Source organism: Heterodontus francisci, chromosome 20 (assembly GCF_036365525.1).
Source record: "Heterodontus francisci isolate sHetFra1 chromosome 20, sHetFra1.hap1, whole genome shotgun sequence".
NCBI lineage: Eukaryota > Metazoa > Chordata > Chondrichthyes > Heterodontiformes > Heterodontidae > Heterodontus > Heterodontus francisci.
Window position 1 is genome coordinate 76,191,151 of NC_090390.1, and position 19,429 is coordinate 76,210,579.

General features: G+C 44.8%; 1 protein-coding gene across 2 annotated transcripts in view; it reads right to left on the reverse strand.

Annotated features, from left to right (window-relative positions):
- The window catches only part of lzts2a (leucine zipper, putative tumor suppressor 2a), a 195,959-nt gene that overhangs the window by 142,919 nt on the left and 33,611 nt on the right, over positions 1-19,429 (reverse strand). The window contains exon 2 of one of the 2 annotated variants that reach the window (XM_068053038.1): positions 291-375. The gene's annotated coding sequence lies outside the window, so the exon portion shown is untranslated. Of the gene's footprint in view, positions 1-285; positions 376-19,429 lie in introns of both variants that reach the window. The other variant, XM_068053039.1, reaches the window with a different exon arrangement.

Here is a 19,429-nt window from a genome sequence, read left to right on the forward strand (position 1 = left end):
CAATGCGAAACAGAATAAACAGACATACCATTGAAGGACAGATCAACGATAGCAACCAGAATTCAATCTCAGATGGACTCTCAGTGACTTGGAATGATAGCATAATAACAGCGCAGAATGAGGACACCTGGCCCATTGTGTCTGTGCCAGCTTTCTGTCAGAGCTACTTCAACCTCGATTTCTACAGAATTTTAATTGAGTCTTTAATCGATTGCGTTATTAACGCAGCTGAATTACTAATACCAAAAAGAGATGCTATAACTAAATTAAAAATTGATATTGTACCTTACCTGTTCCATTTATTTTCTACCACTTTCTTGCCATTTTCCTCATCCTTCATAAAAGAATCGTTCCGAATGACATACTGGATACAATCTGGCAAGATTGGAGAATGAGTTGTGTTAATAAACAGGCTGTAAGAACGCGGATGCAGATGGATTGATTTTTCAGAGCCAATTGCTGACCTCGTGGACCTCCCCAAGTCCAGGGCACCATTTTGAAAACCTACAGCAGAGGCGTTCAACAGACTTTTTCTCCAATAACATATCCTGCTAACTGTCCGGAAAAAGTGGTGGAAGCAAGTTCAATAGTAACTTTCTAAATGGAATTGGATATGTACTTGAAAAGCAAAAATACTGCAGGGTTATAGGGAAAGAGCAGAGGGAGTGGGATTCATTGGATAGCTCTTTCAAAGAGCCAGCACAGGCGCGATGGGCAGAATGGCCTCCTTCTGTGGTGTATAATTCTATGACTTGCCAATGGCACTCAGCTGATTTGGGTGGGAAGGAATAATGGAGTTTCATGACTGAGGCTGGACAGCAAAACAAATGGACATCACACCCCACCCCAAGACTCGACATCAAGAGACAGAAATTCCAGTGACTCAAATCAATATTAAGGAAAGGTTTAAATGTGAGAGTTTTTCTTAAAATCAAAATATCTGATTGGTGAGTTTGCACTGCTTGTTACATCACTGCGAGTGATGAGTCTAGACACAGATACCAATTTAACATCTATAATGTATCGTGAGAAACTGCAATCTCACCTTGGAGTGACTCCCACAATACAATATTGAGGGTGTGACAAATTTTAATTATACCCAGTGTGATCCTTTCGCCAATTTTACTTCTAATGCTTCAATTAAAGAGTCTTTGATCATGCTACATAACCATGGTTTCTATCTATTAAAAATGCTTTCATCTAGGCTGAGTTCCCATCGCATTTCCCAGTACTGACACCCTCCGCTTGACAATAACAGAAACTTAACTAAAGGACCTCCCAGTTGGCTCAGCATTGCCTGAGGTGAGACTTAGTTGCAGAAAATAGAAAGGTCCCAGGTTTGATCACTGGTCTATGTTGAAATGGCACCTTTCAGCTCTGTTGGCATTAGTAGCTCGACAAATGGCCACAATGTCTCTCGGTAACAGACCAGAAAAATCAGCCAGAATGCACAAATCTTTGAAGGTGGCGGGACAAATCGACAAGGCTATTAAAAACAAGCATCACAGGGTCTTGGGCTTTACCAATAGAGGCAAAGACTACAAAAGCAAGGAAGTTACACTGAACAGTTATAAGTCACTGGTTAGGCTTCAGCTGGAATACGGTGTAAAATACCACACCTTGGGAGGGATGTCCCGGCCTTGGCGAGGGCGCAGGGAAGATTTGCTAGAATAACACCAAAAATGAGGGACTTCGGTTATGTGGAGAGGATATATTCTTCTTCAGAGGGTAAATGAGAATGTTTTTCTACAGCAAGTTGTTCCGATCTAGAATGCGCTGCCTGAAAGGGCGGAAGCAGATTCAATAGTAACTTTCAAAAGGGAATTGGCTAAGTATTTGAAGAGAAAATAATTCCAGGGCTATGGGGAAAGATCAGGGGAATGGGACTAACTGGATAACTCTTTCAAAGAGCCAGCATTGACATGATGGATCAAATGGCAAACTTTTGTGCTGTATCATTCTATATATTCTAAAGGCCGAGGAGTCTAAAATGGAACTGACTGCCTAGCTGCCCCGTCAAAAGAAATTAAGTAACTGTGACGGCGTGTTTCTGTATGCAGGGTGGTGGAAATCAAGTTTTAATCATCTGCGGTGACTACCCAGATTACAGTATCAGCACTCAGAGAATCGACTGCAGGGTAGATCCTTCACCACTGTCAGTTAGTCTGAAGTGCCCTTTGAAACAGAAAGGTCGCATGTCTGCTTAAGATCTCTAAAGAGAAATTTTCAGTGATTGGACTTCACGAATGTTGATTTAACCAATTTGTCTAAAGGGATTTTATCAGCCACCTTTCTAAATTCTCATTATGATTAAGACCCACTGAGAGGCACAGATGTAGCAAACCAGCAGATTGATGCGGTGAGCACGGAACGAAAGGCTGCATGTTTAAGCTGACATAGGTGAGATTAATTTAAAAGGGATTCTCTCCTCCACAATATAATGGGTGTTACAGAGGATGCAGCAGGAGGTTGAGACGATTCACCCCTTTGAAGAGAAGCTGGAAAAAGGATTGAGTTGGGAATGGGATTGGTGTTTCTAAGAGAGGGGCTACAGACCTCAGGGATCAGACATGCTCGGAGCACCATCACCTCAAGGACAGCAGCAGTTCAATGAGGAGGCCCATCATTACCTCACAGCAATTGAGGGACGGGCGGTAAATTTGTGGGGTCCCGGGAAGTTTGGGGCCATTGTGTTTCTGTTGTTTGAGGTAGACTGCACTGCAGTGCAGCAGATTTCAAGCATTTTCAGCCCCCCTACACCCGATCCCTTCATCTTTTTTGAGGCATGAAGAAATATGAACCCACATTTATACTTAGGCTTCATATTATAAGTGCTTCCTTGTCTAATAAACTGCAAATCCAGTTCCACACCAATGTGGCTGACTCTGAACTTCCCTCAGAAGTGACCTTAGCAAATTACGACAAACCATCGCCTTCTCAGGGCAACTAGGGGTGAGCAATTAATGCAGCCTTGCCAGCAATGCCTACAGCCCGAGACTGAATTGACGGGTTTCAAATTTGATTCCTATTCTGCGCTGAGCTTGTGGATCTCAGCTGGGATAAGTTGGGACTCTCCAGTTCACAGCTCCAGCTGTCAGTTTGGCTTGTCTGGTAGCCCTCTGAAACGTAGGGGCTGCGGGTTTGAATCTTTTGCCAGAAGCCTGAACTCATAATCTGGATTGACGGCCCAGTGCAGTCATGAGGAAGTGCTGCATTACTAGCGGTGCCGTCCTTTAAACGAGACATTAAGCCGAGCCCCAATCTTTGTGTTTTGTCGATACAAGGTGGACTTAGAAAAAAAAAGGTCCTAGGGCACTATTTGAAGAAAAGCAGAAGATCCCCTGGCCAACATTTCTTCCTCATTCACCGCCGCCAAAAGAAAGTCAGATTAACTGATCATTGTGGGATCTTGCTGTTCAAAAAAGGATACAACAACACCTTTCAAGATAATTCATACGTAAAGTGCTTTAAGATATTGCTGATATGGGATACGGTGCTGGTCATGTGTAAAACTAGGTGGGAGCTACTGCCACCTGGTGACCAAAAACAAATTTCAGTTTGTAACCTGGGAAGGAAGGCCTAGTTTAGGCTGGATGATGACAGCCTTCTCACGACCCACCCTGTTACATGACCAAAGGTCACATGCATACAAACATACAAATTAGGAGCAGGAGTAGGCCATTCGGCCCAAGTCTGCTCCGCCATTTGATAACTAATATCCTCTCAAAGGGCACTGAATTTGTTAAGTCAACCTCTTGGTGAGCGTAGCAAATCACGTTTGAACCAGAAGCATTAGGCCAGTGGATAAAATATGGGCAATGATTTTAAAAAAAGGCTTATTGTTCAGTGGTTGAGCCATGTATGCCTGATTTAAAGTCACCGTCACAATGATCACTGAGATATTACAGCGCTATTAGAAAGGACAAATCTTTCTTCTCTGTCCTCAACAGGCCTGAGCAACCCAGAGCTAGGAAAGGGTGGGTACAATATCAACCTCGGCCCACCAATACCAACCATTAACATGGCTCACGCATGCGGAATGGGCTGTTAAGCATTGTACCAAAGGTCAGCCCCACTCCAGCAAGGAATCAACACCTTGGTGAATGGAAGGATGAAAACCCTGTTTTAACCTTAGATACACTTGGGGGTAGAGGGGGGTGGGGTGGGGGAGGTAATTTTGACTTTGGTTGCTGGCGAGCCACATTGAAAGAGGTCTCTGGAATCTAAAATCAAGAGCGATATAACCGTTGGTTGTTCCAATATCGCACTAGCACCCAGTCACCTTGGACTCACTCTCTGCTTCTTGACCATCAGTTACCAGAACACTCTCCCCAGCAAGAGAAGAGCAGGTACAGCTCAAAATTTCTCTTCTTGTTATTTAATGAAGGAGAAATTTTAAACATAGTCTATTTTTTTCTTGGGTTGTTTGAAAATAATAAAGTGTGAGCATTTGGTCAAAGTGGTCAGTATTTTTGTTATATATGAATCACAAGGCTAACCTGAATCTGTACTGTGATCTTTACTATGTAACCTGTGGCTCAGTGGATAGCACTCTTTGTGTATGAGTCAGACAGCTGTAGGTTCAAGGCCCACTCTAGATGCTTGAATATGAAGTTTGGGCTGACATTCAAGTACAATACTGAGGGAGGGCTGCACTGTTGGAGGTGCAGTCTTTTGGATGAGACATTAAACTGAGGCCCCATCTGCTCCATCAGGTAGGTTAAAAGATCCCATGGCACTTATCTCAAAGAGGAGCCGGGGAGTTATCCCTTAAACAATATCACTAAAATAGATAATATCTGGTCATTATCTCATTGATGTTAAGGAGCTTGCTGTGGACAAATTCACTGCTGCGTTTCTTACATTGCAACAGTATTTCAAAAGTACTTAATTGGCTGGGACATTCCGAAGTCATGAAAGACACTACATAAATGCTTTATTTTAGCATTCCCGAGGTTTGAAGTGCAGCTTAAACACTGATCTCTACTACAACTTCTCTACGGCTTCCTCTTCCCACTACTTTACTGGAGGCCTCAATCCATTTAAAAGAAAGCGGATTGATTGGATTCCAGTGGGAGTAATCAGTGTTTAAAGACATTAAGCATTCAAATGATAATATGGCTCAAGTCAACCCCAAGTCTAGTACACAAAACCACTGAAGGGCATTGAGCATCTAATTCAGTGCTCATTCTGATATTAATTACTTTCAAGTAAGAGAGGGTAAAAATCCAAGCTGTATAAAGTGAAGTATAATGAAGGGGTACTGAGGTTAGAAACTTGGCTTGCAATTACCTCATCCTTGAATAAATGAGGCTTATGAATGACCCACTTCAATCGTCAGCCTTTCTCCACACAGTGCCGAGTGATTGTTGGTCAATATTTAAAATAAATGGGTTAATGCCACTATTAAAATAGCAAAGAGGCATGGGAGTTCATGCAAATTACACTTTAATTCTAATAAAGAGGGAAGCATTCGATAGAAATAGATTAAAATAGAGTCGATGAAAAGTGTACATTTTGAGAGACCCCCTCGAGTCAGTGAGGCCTCGTAAGTGATATCAGCACTAATATGCTAGACTTGTCTACAGCTTTGAGTGCTGGGTTGCACGGGCTCAGACCCTGTAGTTTGAACAAGCCCTGCCCTATAGGAAACCAATACAGATGAAAGCATTTAAATGTCAACTTTTGTTAAGGTGCACATGCTGGCTAATTGATTTTGAAGACTCGACTCTTTGAAAGCTGCAGTCTTAAATACAGTCTACTCCTGTTAATTCAAAGTCAGGTTTATTTTGCGCTAAAAAAAAAGATATCTGATAATGTGAATTCAGCATTTTACAATTAAGAGAAAATAGATATTTTTAATTAAGCAACTTCAAATTAATAAGAGATTGTATATTTTAATATGTAGCGTAGTGGAATTCAGCAAAGTGCATTCTTTTTAAAAATCCCAGAATGCACTTTCCATTTCGTACTAAGCTACTTAATTTCAGATCGAGTCTAACTGTTCAGAAATCAAACACACAGCCATCCCTTCCTCCTCTTTCCACTGGACCTCTCTCTACATGCAGGATCCCAAAGAGACTTGAAATAGAGGGGAGTTTGTCTGCATAGTGGATTACTCTGGGGTTGGGTAGTAGGTTTTTATTGTAGTGTCGATGCCTGCCTCTCCCACCATTAATGCTGGGTGGTCTCAGTTGGAGAGATAGCTGCATGGATGTGTAAGGCCCCAAAGAGGCTCAGTGGTTCTGGAATTAGATTGTCAGCCATCGTTTCACCAAAGACCGCTCAAATGATCCTTACTGCTTCAGTCAATGAATCAGAGAGCAAAGTACAAGGGGCAGGACTTTTGTCCTGAAATGGGGCAAGCATGGAAGGGGGGGGGGAGGGGGGGGGGTGAAAATTAGCACTGCTGGCCGCCGTGCTGGTTTGCCGTCGCCGTCCTGCCTGTTAGCAATTCTTCTCAGGATGGGGCAAGGCAGGGCCCTGCAACCCGCTCGATTCAGATTATTGGCCAATTGATCTTGTTGACAAATTTGTTGTGAGCACATCAAGGACCAGTTTGCAACTTTGGTGAGGCCGCACGGGTGACATTTTGGATCTGGAACAGTCCAAGTGGAAGGAGGTGGCAATACAGTGGGTGCGCCATTCAATTAGGTGGGCCCATAGAACAATGCACGGCTGAGAGGGGCATTCATCCATTGTGTCACGCTCACTCAAGGTGAAATTATGAACTATAAAATGAACTGATGAATTGAACTCAAAACAGACAGCTTTTGCTGCAAAACAAGATAGAGTAAGAGGTCAGGTGACCTCTCCTATGCTGAGAATACACATGGTAACTGCTGGAAACCTGAACCAATCGTCATGTCTGGTCAAGTGTTGAAGAAAGCATTAGAAATGTAAATGGCCCATTCAATGTTAATGGTTACCTCTCTTCAAAAAGTTGAGCTGACAATGACTTGGCAGACATTGAGACTCCAGACTCAAACTCAGGATAAAAGGCGTGAAAAAACACCACTTTATCAAGATGGCATAGAGATCAGCTACCTCCAAACCCATTGTCTAACAATGGCCATACCATCAAACACCATTTATGAAAACACAATGGGAGAGAAACTTGGGTCACCTGACAGAAACTAAGTGTCTGATACGGAGTTTTTAACAAGAGACAGTTCCTGTGCAGAAAAAGCCAGAAGGAAGAGAGACCCATCCCAGCAAGAAGGACCCCACCAGAATACCATCTTTAAAACTACATAGAGGCAGAGACGAAAGGAGTCCTTGAAACTCCCTGCCTGAGAAGTTGTAACAGGATCTCTGCCATTGAACTGTGACTGAGATTTAAGCAAAGAAATCTGCAGCAAAGCATCCGTCCACCCGAAAAACTTTCCAAAGTCTGACGTCAGTGAACCATGAAAAAGGAAAAATAGGCCTGCACCGCTTTTAAGTCTTCCTCCTGGGGAACCAAGCAAGGTTTCACCATGAACTCTTTTAAAAACCATCAGACCTAAATGCATGCTATCTTTTAATCTCCATTTTTTCTCGTGTGCGCGCAAGTGGGCGAAGTTGCAAATATTTTCAGGTATTGTTTAATAAATATCTATCTTTCCTTAAACCTACAAGAAAGCCTGTCATTTGTCCATTTATTGACTGTTAAAACACTCAAGGGTTAAACCACAATTCTGATAAAAACACACTGTCTTCAGTGAGTTGAGAGGGAAAAAGTGGAAATGATCCCTATTATTTCCCACCTGTCCATAACTATTGGCACTCAGGCACCACTGGGTGAGCAGTGTTAGCGAAGCAAGTGTGTGCGCTCAGGCAGTGGAGGGGGTGGTGACACTCCAAGGATCATAGGGCCACAGAGGAGGATGGCCCAGCAAGCTTTGTGACTGCAGCTGACAGCAAGTAAGGCAACGGCTAGACATGGGATTAAAGGTACTTGGAGGTAGGGATGAGTAGCGATGAGGATCAACCTCCTCAGGATCAGATGCAGAGACCCAGGCATGAGGAAGGCTAGGAGAGGAACGGGGGCGGGTGGGGGGTGTGAGGGGGGGGAAGGAAGACAACGGCATACCCTCAACATTGAGTGAACTACCGAAGACAAGTCAGAGAATTAGTGCCACAGGAGACTGCACCTATCCAGACAGATGGTGACTGAGATTGGTGCCCTCGTTGAGGAAGACCTCACAGTACAGCTTGCCATGTCCCATTAAAGTCACTGTGGCCTTGAACTCCTTTACCACTGACTTGTTCCAAGAATCAGCAGCAGACCTTGGTGACAGGCGGCAGCACACCAGTGCATCTCGCAGGTCACTGATGCCCTGTTCGCAAAAGCAGGGCTACACACGTACAGGCTGGAATTTAATGATGAGGTGGTGGAAAGCCAGGGTCAAGCAGCCTCTGCCAGGCCTGGAAACCATGATGCTATTTTGTGCGGCTCAGGCCCATAATTGGCTGCAGTCGGGACTTCCGCCCCTGCAGGCAGGAAGTCCCACCTCCAAGAGCTGCTGGCCAATCAGAGGGCTGGCAGCTCTTCAGTCCCAGCAGCGCCACCGGGAGCAGTGGCCACCGCAGGGACTGCAACCAGCAAGAGGACCATGGACCTCAGGCTTGGAAGAGGTAATTGGGGGTCGGGCCTTGCTGGGAACGATCAGCTCGGCCCCGGTGATGGGGAGGGGTTAGAGTGTAGGGCAGGGGGGGGGGGGGGGGGGGGTGTTTTAGCAGGGAGTGGCCTGTGCTGCTGGACCATAGGGTGACCTAAGGGCGTGTGGGCCGCCTAGCATCTCTCTTGCCGCTGGTAAAATAGCAGCGGGTGGGCGACAGAGACGCTACCCCCCACCACCCCCCCCCCTCCCCGACCGTCAGGGATGGCTGGATGCATAAAATTCTGGCTACAGTTTCAAACAGATGGGGCCTCGCAGGTGCAGCCTCTGTGACTGCAGAGCCGGAGGCCTGTCATCTGGGTGTTGTGTTGCACTCACCTTGCCAGGGCAAAGAAGGTCATTGAAGTTTTTGCAGCACTGCAGCCAAGTCCTCTGGACAACACCTCAGCTGCTGACAATTTCTGCCACCTTCAGGCAGCTTGGCTTAGGTTGGCCTTCTCCTGCCACTCTTTGGAAACAAGACCTTGCATCTCTCTTCCTGCCTCCAACAGAACCTCAAGTGCTACATTAGGGCCTCTGCTTCTCCTCCTGCTGATCTCAGATTTCCATTGCAATGCAAAACCCGGCTGCCACAGTAATGGATACCGTCATGCCTTTAAATTGGGCCCACACCTTACAAGTTCCGCCTCCATCCCATGCCCACTGCCGCTAATGGTTGCCAAACCCAACCTCCAGCCAATCAGCAGCCAACGCCGGGGAACATCGTGGGTTCCGACTACCACCCACCACCCTCAGTGCAGGTTTGGGACACGGAAATGGGGTCAGGTTCCTGACCCCCAAATGCAAAATCCTGCCCAAGGTGTCTGTGAAATGAGGGGACTAAAAGAAAGGATTATCCATGGAGCTATTACGCAAAGGGTGTCTTAGCTTTGGCCTGTTTCAGTGGAAGTCCTTCAACCTTGACCTACTAAATGCTGAGCTTTAGCAAAGGACTGGAAACTAAACAAGCAAGCGTGTGTTTCGTAAGGTTGTTCTCGTTAGAGAAGAGAAGGTTGAGAGGAGATTTGATAGATGTGTTTAAAACCATGAATGGTCTGGTCAGAGTAGATAAAGAGAAACGGTTCCCATTGGCAGAAGGGTTGAGAACCAGAGGACATCAATTCAGGGTGATGGGCAAAAGAACCAAAAGGCAAATGTGAGAATGAAGTTTTTTTTTATGCAACGAGTGGTTAGGATCTGGAATGCACTACCCTGATAGCAGGGCTACAGGAAAAGGGCAGGAGAGTGGGATTAGTTAAACTGTTCTTGCAGAGAGCCAGCACCAGCTCGAGGGGCTGAACAGCCTCCTTCCTTCTGTGCTGTACCATTCTCTAACTCTATAAGTGCCTTTCATGTCTTCAGGGCATACCATTGTGCTACACAGCCCATATACCTCTCATGAAATGTAGTCAGTGCTATCACGTAAGCAAATGCAAGATCTACGTTCTACACAGCAAGATCCCACAAACTAGATGAATGGCCAGTTAATTTGTTGATGCTGAGGAGGAAGGAATGTTGACCAGGACACGGGGAGAACGCCCTACTCTTTCAGAAGGTATACAGAATCTTGGTTAGGAGTAAAAATGGCATCTGCAACAATGTAGCACACTGCCAAAGTGTCAGCCTAGACCATGTTCTCAGGTCATAAAACTGGGGCTTTAGCCATAACCTTCTAACTTAGGTAGGAGTGCTGGCAAACAGTCATTGACCAGGCATGCAGCTATTGCACATAAAGATTTTGTTTGAAATGTCGACATGCTATCTCTGCATCGAAAGAGGCAACAGAGTGTGCATCTAACTTCTTTTTGCACATTCATGGGATGTGAGCGTTGCTGGCAAGGTCAGCATTTATTGCCATCCCTTGCTGTAGTATTCATTAAGTATGATGAACAGGAAGGAAAAAAGCAAAGCTGTATGAAATCAGATAATACTAAGTGAAACTGGGGTGAAGATTCAACCTGGAATCACCTCATCCCCAATGGTAGATGTTGCACGGGGGAGCTGTGAATGGCCCCTTTCACTGGTGACCCTTTACCCTCACAGTAGTCTGGATAAATATCAGTTGGCTTTCAGTCACCTGAAGACCACAGAAGAAAATCCCTACGGAATATTGGATCAGAGTTCATTCAACCATTAAAAACAAAGTAGCTACAGGCTCTGGCGCTGTCTAGTTGATGGTTATTCAGGTAGTCATGTTAGTATGAGTTAATTTTCAGACAAGACACAACAATGTTCTCTTGAAGGCATTCCTTAGTGTTTGATACAGTTCACAGCTGGAAGGATTTCAGTTGCCCAGCTGTACGAGAACGAACTTCAGCCACCACAGGCCCAGGAGATCAACGGCTGAATTTTATGAGGCCTCAGATGTCGGGGGTCATGGCGAGGGAGCCCAGAAGATTCTTCTGGGAGAGGCTCACCACCGCGACACCAAACGGCGAGAAGGCCCCGCTGCAATTTACCAGCGGCAGCGAGGCCTGGGTGTAGCCCCACCCCCCACCGCCGAGCGGCGGGGCCTTCATTTCAATATTAAAGTTACGTTAAAAACATTGAACTTAACCAACCTTGTCCCGGCGTCCATCTGACACCGATATTCCGGCTCCTAGCCGGAACTCCCACACCTTCGGAACTGCATTTGGAGTTCCGAGTCGTGACACTGGTGGGGAAGGGAGTAGCAGCAAAATCTTCATGTTGGAAAGGGTGTGGGAGCGGGGAAAACCACTGTGATTGGTTGTGGGGATGGTGGGAAGGGGTTACGGGTCATATGTTCTGAAGGTGGGGGGGGGGGTTAAAATTCATCATTTAAAAAAATTGGTTTTCCGGGGATCTAGGTAATTTTATTTATTGAGAACTCATTGGGGTGGAGTGGGAGGGGGGATGCAAAGTTTGAATAAAATTTTATTTATATTAGTGCGACGGGACCTTTAAACATTTAAATTTACCTGAAAGGCTTGAAGCCCTTTAAAAATATCGCGGGGGGCTTAGTGATGACGCATCCGCGCCTGAAGACCGCCGAGATCAGAGCGCGGTGCGGCGATTTGCGGCACGCTCATAAATTTCAGCGCAAGTCTCAAAAGGTGCCCGGCTCTCAAAATTCGTCCGTCTCTCAGCTCCTGGCAGAGCCGCCGTTGAGAGTCTCATGATGGCGAGTGTTCAGTCGTACAAGGTGGTAAAGCTGATGCCCATGGTCTTGTTGGGCTCATTAGCTTTTCCTGGGGTCCGCAAAATCAAGAGGGAGCAAGAAAAAACATGATTTTGAAACTTTTTTTTGCATTGAATCATCAAAATAAGATTCCAAACAGGTTTCAACTGCTGACACTGCAAATGAGCAGATTGTGTGGCTGCTGTACACTTAGCAGGAAACGCAACATAAACTTCGAGTCAGAAACGGACACATTCAAGGACACTTTCCCTCCGGAATGCAAGCAAATATTTTTTAAGTGCCTATTCCTGACACAAACACTGAAACAACTGCATCATTATCACCATCTGTCTTCTTGTAAGGGAGTTCCCCTGAAATGTTTTCAATTGTAAAGGCTTGTGGTTATCTTTTGCAAATAGTTTCATAATAGTGCTTATTGTGAGTAAAACACCGAGTCTGCTGAACTACACAAAAAGATTGTATCTGGTCCACTTTAGCACTGAGACTGCAGGAGAACTCCCTAGTTCTTCTCTGAAGTACCCCCATGGGATCTTTTATGTCCACCCGAGAGACAAAATAAGGTCCCAGTTTAATGTTTCATGAGAAAGATGGCACCTCTGACAGTGCAGCACTCCCTTAGTCCTGCACTGGAGTGTCAACCTAGCTTGTTATGCTCAAATCTCTGGAGTGTGGTTTGAGCCCGCAATTGTTTGATTCAGAGGCAAGCACGCTACCCACTGAGCACAGCTGACACAAGAGAATTGTAACCTTGCCTGCATATCACAATAAGACATTCCATGAGATACAGGCTAGTTCAGGTGAACTGGGAAAGTCATTAGTGGGTTAGTCAAGATTTGATGCCTTTGGGTAAACTGGGTTAATGGAACAATAATGTCACCTGATTGCCACGAACATTTCTAAAGTTTAAAAGCTGAAGGCAGTTAAGTTTGGCCAAATGTTAAGTTCTTGCACCTGAATGCTCCATTTCCTGTTCTACGTGTTTGTGTGGAATAACATTTTTGCCACTTTGTATGGAGGCGGTGCCCCATTAAATACAACTTTTTTTTTTAAGGGATTGAATTTCTGAGAGAGGAGAAGCAATGTAGACAATGTACAGAATACATGGTACAGCAGGTACACTGCATGCATAGGAACCACCCCTTCTCTCTTCTTCAGAGAGGACCATTGTTCGGTCGAGGTTGCGAGGCTCATTCCCTGTGTTTTGTTTGCAAGTAGAGTCTGGCCAGCAGCTGTGCCGTAAACTGTTGCTTTCCTGATGCACTTTCCATGGGGCTACTTTTAAAGGTTCTCCTTGAGATTCAACAGTGCTGATATACATGGTGATGCAGTTCCCAAAGTCAAGGGCTAGAAATTCCCCTTCGAGCAGTGGAGCATTTCCAATGCATTCATCTTCTTGCCAAATGCTCAGGAACTAGAGAGTAACAGTTTACATTACTGAGCCCTATCAACATCCATGCCAGATATATCGCAGGCCTTTTACATGTCTCTGCCCCAAATAAGATGCAGAAACTCTTGATGAGTCACGCAACAACCGTCAGAATGATGATGCACACCTCAGGAGGTCAAAGTTCAACGCACACGGATCTCTGCAATCCAGAACAGCCGAATCATGATTCAGACCTTGCTAAATTTTAAAGGCCTGTTCACTGCAGGCCAACATAATCTGGTGAATTTTAATGGACTATTCACACAAAAAAGATGTGCTGAAATACAACATTGGCAACAGTGGGGGAAGGGAGGAAGAGTGAAAATAAATTCTGGTTCAAAGCGGTGCCCTCATTCAGGCTGTAATTTATGTAGACGACTAATTAAAATCTCCTAATTATGGATCGTTTCTGTACCCTGCCTTTCGTGTCATCAGGAACTCAGTACTTATGCACTCCAACTGCGATATGCCCATGAAGTATTTCCCCCTCTTAATTTGCTCCGTTCTCTTTTTACAGCGCTCATATGCCTAGGTATTGATCCACATAAACACCAGGAGCCCTCTTCTCCATGACTTCTCTTCATCCTGCTTCACTTTAGGCAGTGAGTGTCAGCATTGCAATCGAGGGTGGCCAGGTTTGATCTAGTCCTCACCTGATTTTCACGTAGACATACTTGCCAGTGATCAAACATAGGAAATAGGAGTAGGAGTAGGCTATTCGGCCCTTCGAGCCTGCTCCGCCATTCATTATGATCATGGCTGATCATCCAACTCAGTAACCTGTTCCCGCTTTCGTCCCATACCCTTTGATCCCTTGAGACCCAAGAGCTATATCTAACTCCTTCTTGAAAACATACAATGTTTTGGCCTCAACTGCTTTCTGTGGTAGCAAATTCCACAGGCTCACCACTCTCTGGGTAAAGAAATTTCTCCTCATCTCAGTCCTAAAATGTTTACCCTGTATGTTTAGACTATGACCCCTGGTTCTGGACTCCCCCACCATCAGGAACATCCTTCCAGCATCTACCTTGTCAAGTCCTGTTAGAATTTTATAGGTTTCTATGAGATCCCCCCTCACTCTTCTGAACTCCAGCGAATATAATCCAAATCAACTCAATCTCTCCTCATACATCAGTCTCACCATCCCAGGAATCAGTCTGGTAAACCTTCGCTGCACTCCCTCTATGGCAAGAACATCCTTCCTCAGATAAGGAGACCAAAACTGCACACAGCATTCCAGGTGTGACCTCACCAAGGCCCTGTATAATTGCAGCAAGACATCCCTGCTTCTGTACTCGAATCCTCTCGCTATGAAGGCCAACATACCATTTGCCTTTTTTACTGCCTGTTGCACCTGCATACTTACCTTCAGCGACTGGTGTACGAGAACACCCAGGTCTCGCTGCATATTCCCCTCTCAGTTTATAGCCAGATAATAATCTGCCTTAATATAAAAGCAAAATACTGAGGATGCTGGAAATCTGAAACAAAAACAAGAAAAGCTGGATTCCTGTTTTTGCTACCAAAGTGGATAACCTCACATTTATCCACATTATACTGCATCTGCCATGCATTAGCCCACTCACTCAACTTGTCCAAATCACCCTGAAGCCTCTCTGCATCCTCCTCACAACTCACGCTCCCACCCAGTTTTGTGTCATCTGCAAATTTGGAGATATTACAAAGAACAAAGAACAGTACGGCACAGGAACAGGCCATTTGGCCCTCCAAGCCTGCGCCAATCTTGATGCCTGTCTAAACTAAACTACATTTAGTTCCCTCATCTAAATCATTAATGTATATTGTGAATAGCTGAGGTCCTAGCACCGATCCCTGTGGTACCCCACTAGTCACTGCCTGCCATTCGGAAAAAGACCCATTTATCCCTACTCTTTGTTTCCTGTCCGCCGACCAATTTTCTATCTATCGCAATACACTACCCCCAATCCCATGCGCTTCAATTTTACATGCTAATCTCTTATGTGGGACTTTGTCGAAAGCCTTCTGAAAATCCAAATAAACCACATCCACTGGCTCCCCCTCATCAACTCTACTAGTTACATCCTCGAAGAATTCTAGTAGATTTGTCAAGCATGATTTCTCTTTCGTAAATCCATGCTGACTCTGCCCGATTCTACCACTGTTCTCCAAGTGCTCTGCTATAAAATCTTTGATAATGGACTCTAGAATTTTCCCCACTACCGATGTCAGGTTGACTGGTCCATAATTCCCTGCTTTCTCTCTACCTCCCTTTTTAAATAGTGGGCTTACATTAGCTACCCTCCAATCTGTAGGAACTGTTCCAGAGTCTATAGAATCTTGGAAGATGACCACCAATGCATCCACTATTTCTAGGGCCACTTCCTTTAGTACTCTGGGAGATATACCATCAGGCCCTGGGGATTTATCAGCCTTCAATCCCATCAATTTCCCCAACACCATTTAAGTAACGTTTCCCCAATTGGTCATGGCCAACTATGATGCCTGCTATGATATTGAGGGAGCTGAATAGTTGTCCTTTTATCAAGTCTTTTACCAGGGCATCAGGAGAACAAAACTGGCCGACAGGAGTTACATTTCAAGCATGACTTCCACGGTCAGTTTTTGTTTTGCCTTTTGCCGAGTGCACCAGGATGAGGAAGTTCGTGCCACAAAAACAAGCAATACTGTCTTCAGCCAACCAGGAGCAAGAATAGCATTCTCCCCAGAAGTGGGATCGGGGGCGGTAGTAGGCAATTAATGTAGGTGACAGGTCAAATAAGACCAATTATCAGAGGCCCCCGCAGTGTCGATAACAGGCCAGGTGATTGGAGACAGGCTCCCGGCAGTGGACTGGAGGACCAGCATTCCAGGCAGGTTCTAAGGCCCAGCCTGCCTACCGGGCCTCAGCTGCAGCCACAGGCTGGCCTGGGAAGGGGAACCCCCTTCCATGATGCTGGCCTGGGAGCTGAGGCCATTTTGTTTTATTTAAAAGTCTTATAAGTTACTGAGAGGACACCCATGATGGAGGCGCCCTCTCTCTCGCCTTAATTGGCCAGCGAGCGTGCTGTCTGGCCATTAATTGTGCAATTCAGGGAAATTCGCTGCCGGGTGACTGCTCCCAACACAGAGTGTGGGGTCGGGTACCCATTTGATCCCGACATCGGGGTCCCTATCACATGGATAAGGAAGATGCCAGATTCCTTCCTTGGACTGTGCTGGGTTAACAGATCTGAAGTTAAGATAGAATAGAGATACTTCGCCCCTGGCTTAAGGTTGGCCAGTGTCCCCGCTCCTGAACACAGTCCAGTGATCCCACAACAAGAGGGAAAAGGTATCAAGAAAACTCCGCTGAAGGTGGGAATGGGAAGACAAAGCCGTAGTCTGCCAACCTTCAACCCTGCAGAGATAGCAGAGAAGGCTGCTCCTTTGCAAAATGTAGAATTTTTCCTTTAAAATTATTTTTAAAAATTGGTTCTCGAGATGTAGGCGCCACTGGCAAGGCCGGGGTTAATTGCCCATCTGCAATAATGAACGGCTGATAACAGTTTAAACAATTGGATGACTCACTAGGCCACGTCAGTGGACACTCGGAAGATCAGTCGCGCTGGCTTGGGACTGAAGTCACATATAGGCCAGATCGGTTAAGGACCTGAGGAAACCAGTCAGGTTTTATAACAATCTCTTGGTCACGTTTACTGATACCAGCTTTTTATTTCAAAAATTCACATTTGCAGAACTGCCAAGGTAGAATGCACATGCTCTGGGTAACTAGTCCTGTAATATAACTACTCTATATACACAGTACTACATTGGAAACTAGCTGACAGTACTTTTGTGGATGGCTTTACAGAAAGCACGGTGCTTTGTAAAAGCAGCAATGGTTACATAGTACAAAAGATTTTGGTCAATTTGCTTATGAACATCTTACAAGTGGCAAAATTGAATTCCATTGTTACAAAAATATTCTAATAACACAGGTACAGAAAATAATAAAAAAGGCTAATAGAATGCTGGCTTTAATATCTAGAGGATTAGAATACAAGGGGGTAAAAGTTATGCTTCAGCTATACAAAGCCCTGGTTAGACCACACTGGGACTATGGTGAGCAATTCTGGGCAAAACACTTTAAAAAAAAAAAAAAAAAAAAATTTTTTTAATTCATTCATGGGATGTGGGCGTCGCTGGCTAGGCCAGCATTTATTGCCCATCCCTATTTGCCCTTGAGAAGACGGTGGTGAGCTGCCTTGAACCACTGCAGTCCTTGTGGCGTCGGTACATCCACAGCGCTGTTAGGAAGTGAGTTCCAGGATTTTTGACCCAGCGACAGTGAAGGAACGGCGATATAGTTCCAAGTCAGGATGGTGTGTGACTTGGAGGGGAACTTGCAGGTGGCGGTGTTCCCATGTATTTGCTGCCCTTGTCCTTCTAGTTGGTAAAGGTTGTGGGTTTGGAAGGGGCTGTCTAAGGAGCCTTGGTGAGTTGCTGCAGTGCATCTTGTAGATGGTACACACTGCTGCCACTGAGCGTCGGTGGTGGAGGGAGTGAATGTTTGTGGATGGGGTGCCAATCAAGCAGGAAGGATATATTGGCCTTGGAGGGATTGCAATGTAGATTTACCAGAATGATAGCTGGACTTCAAGGGTTAAATTACGAGGAGAGATTACACACACCAGGGTTGTATTCCCAGGAATTTGGAAGGTTAAGGGGTGATTTGATCAAAGTTTTCAAGGAGAACAGATAGGGTAGATAGAGAGATACTATTTCCTCTAGTTGGGGAGTCTAGGACTAGGGGACATAAGACTATAAATTCGAGCCAGACCTTTCAGGAATGAAATTAAGAAACACTTACATGCAAAAAGCTGGCAGCAGTTTGGAACTCTATTCAGCAAATGGTAATTGATGCTACATTAATTGTTTATTTTAAATCTGAGAGCAAGAGATTTTTGTTAACCAAAAGTATTAAGGAAAAGGAAATGGGGAACAGGCAGGTATATGGAGTTAGGTTGCAGATCAGCCGTGATCTCATTGGATGGTGAAATAGGCTTGAGGGGCTGAATGGCCTCCTCCTGTTACTAAATCATTAATGAGGACTTGTTAAAAAAAAAACTGACTCCTCAGGCTGCTTCAATGAAATTAGTCTTTCTGAGCCAGTTCTTTAAAGAAAAATGCAGTTCCCATCTTTGCTTTCGTGTCTTAATTAGTCCTTAAACCAACCATTTCATACTGTGGAATTCAGCCATAAGTTTTCGATCTCAGCTTTCAAACTCATTAACTCTTCTAATGGTAAAAAAGCGGAAATGATTTGCACCAACAATAGGGCTACATATAATCAACTGCTGAACCATTATGTTGGTGCCATGATATAACATGGAGGTATAAGAGGCACATCTGGAAGAGATCTGGTGATACTGCTTCCAATCAGCAAAGTTCACATGCAAATACTTAAATGTGTTTTTATTTTATTTTCAAAACTGATTCGCACATGTGGAAACAAAAAAGCACACACTGGGGGACATCATAAGCAAACTGTGATGTAGAAATTCGAGCCAGCCAGCTTCATCCTCTGAATTGGTCCAATTTTGGCCCAAATTCAGATGGGCAAATGGGAATAAATTTACCGCTGAAAGGAAAAACGTTATATAGCATCACTATCACATCACTTCGAAGTGACTGGCTTTCAGTCATGCCAGCAAAAGCAGTAGCCAATTTTGCACACAGCAAGATCCCAAAGCCCTAACTGGAGCACTCCAGACAGCGATCTTTGTCGTTTAGAAGTTCCACATCACGAACGCTTAAGTTGTTTGTACTATGTCCCTATGTGGGCTATTTTTACACTCAGTCATTAACCAGTTTGCTACAAAAAAAAAACCACACAATCAAGAGTTTGTCTGTGAATTGCTGAGTGGAAGCTCTCCTTGTGATTTATTCCTGATGTGTCCCTTGGATCCCCATATTAAAACAATCACAAATCAGAGAAACACGACCAGTAAATCTGATGGAGTGATGCTGATATTAATACTGCAGTCGAAGGGGACGATGTGGAATCAGGTCAGTTTGGATGTGAGAATTCAGAGACATTTCTGTGATAAATCAATGTTGGAAATAAAATAAACAGGTTTAACAAGCTTGTTAAAAACAGGAACACAATGGGATCATTTTTTTTTTTTAAGTAGTGTGCTTAAAAATAGCACCCAGGCCAAATTAAAGCCCCAAGAGGGA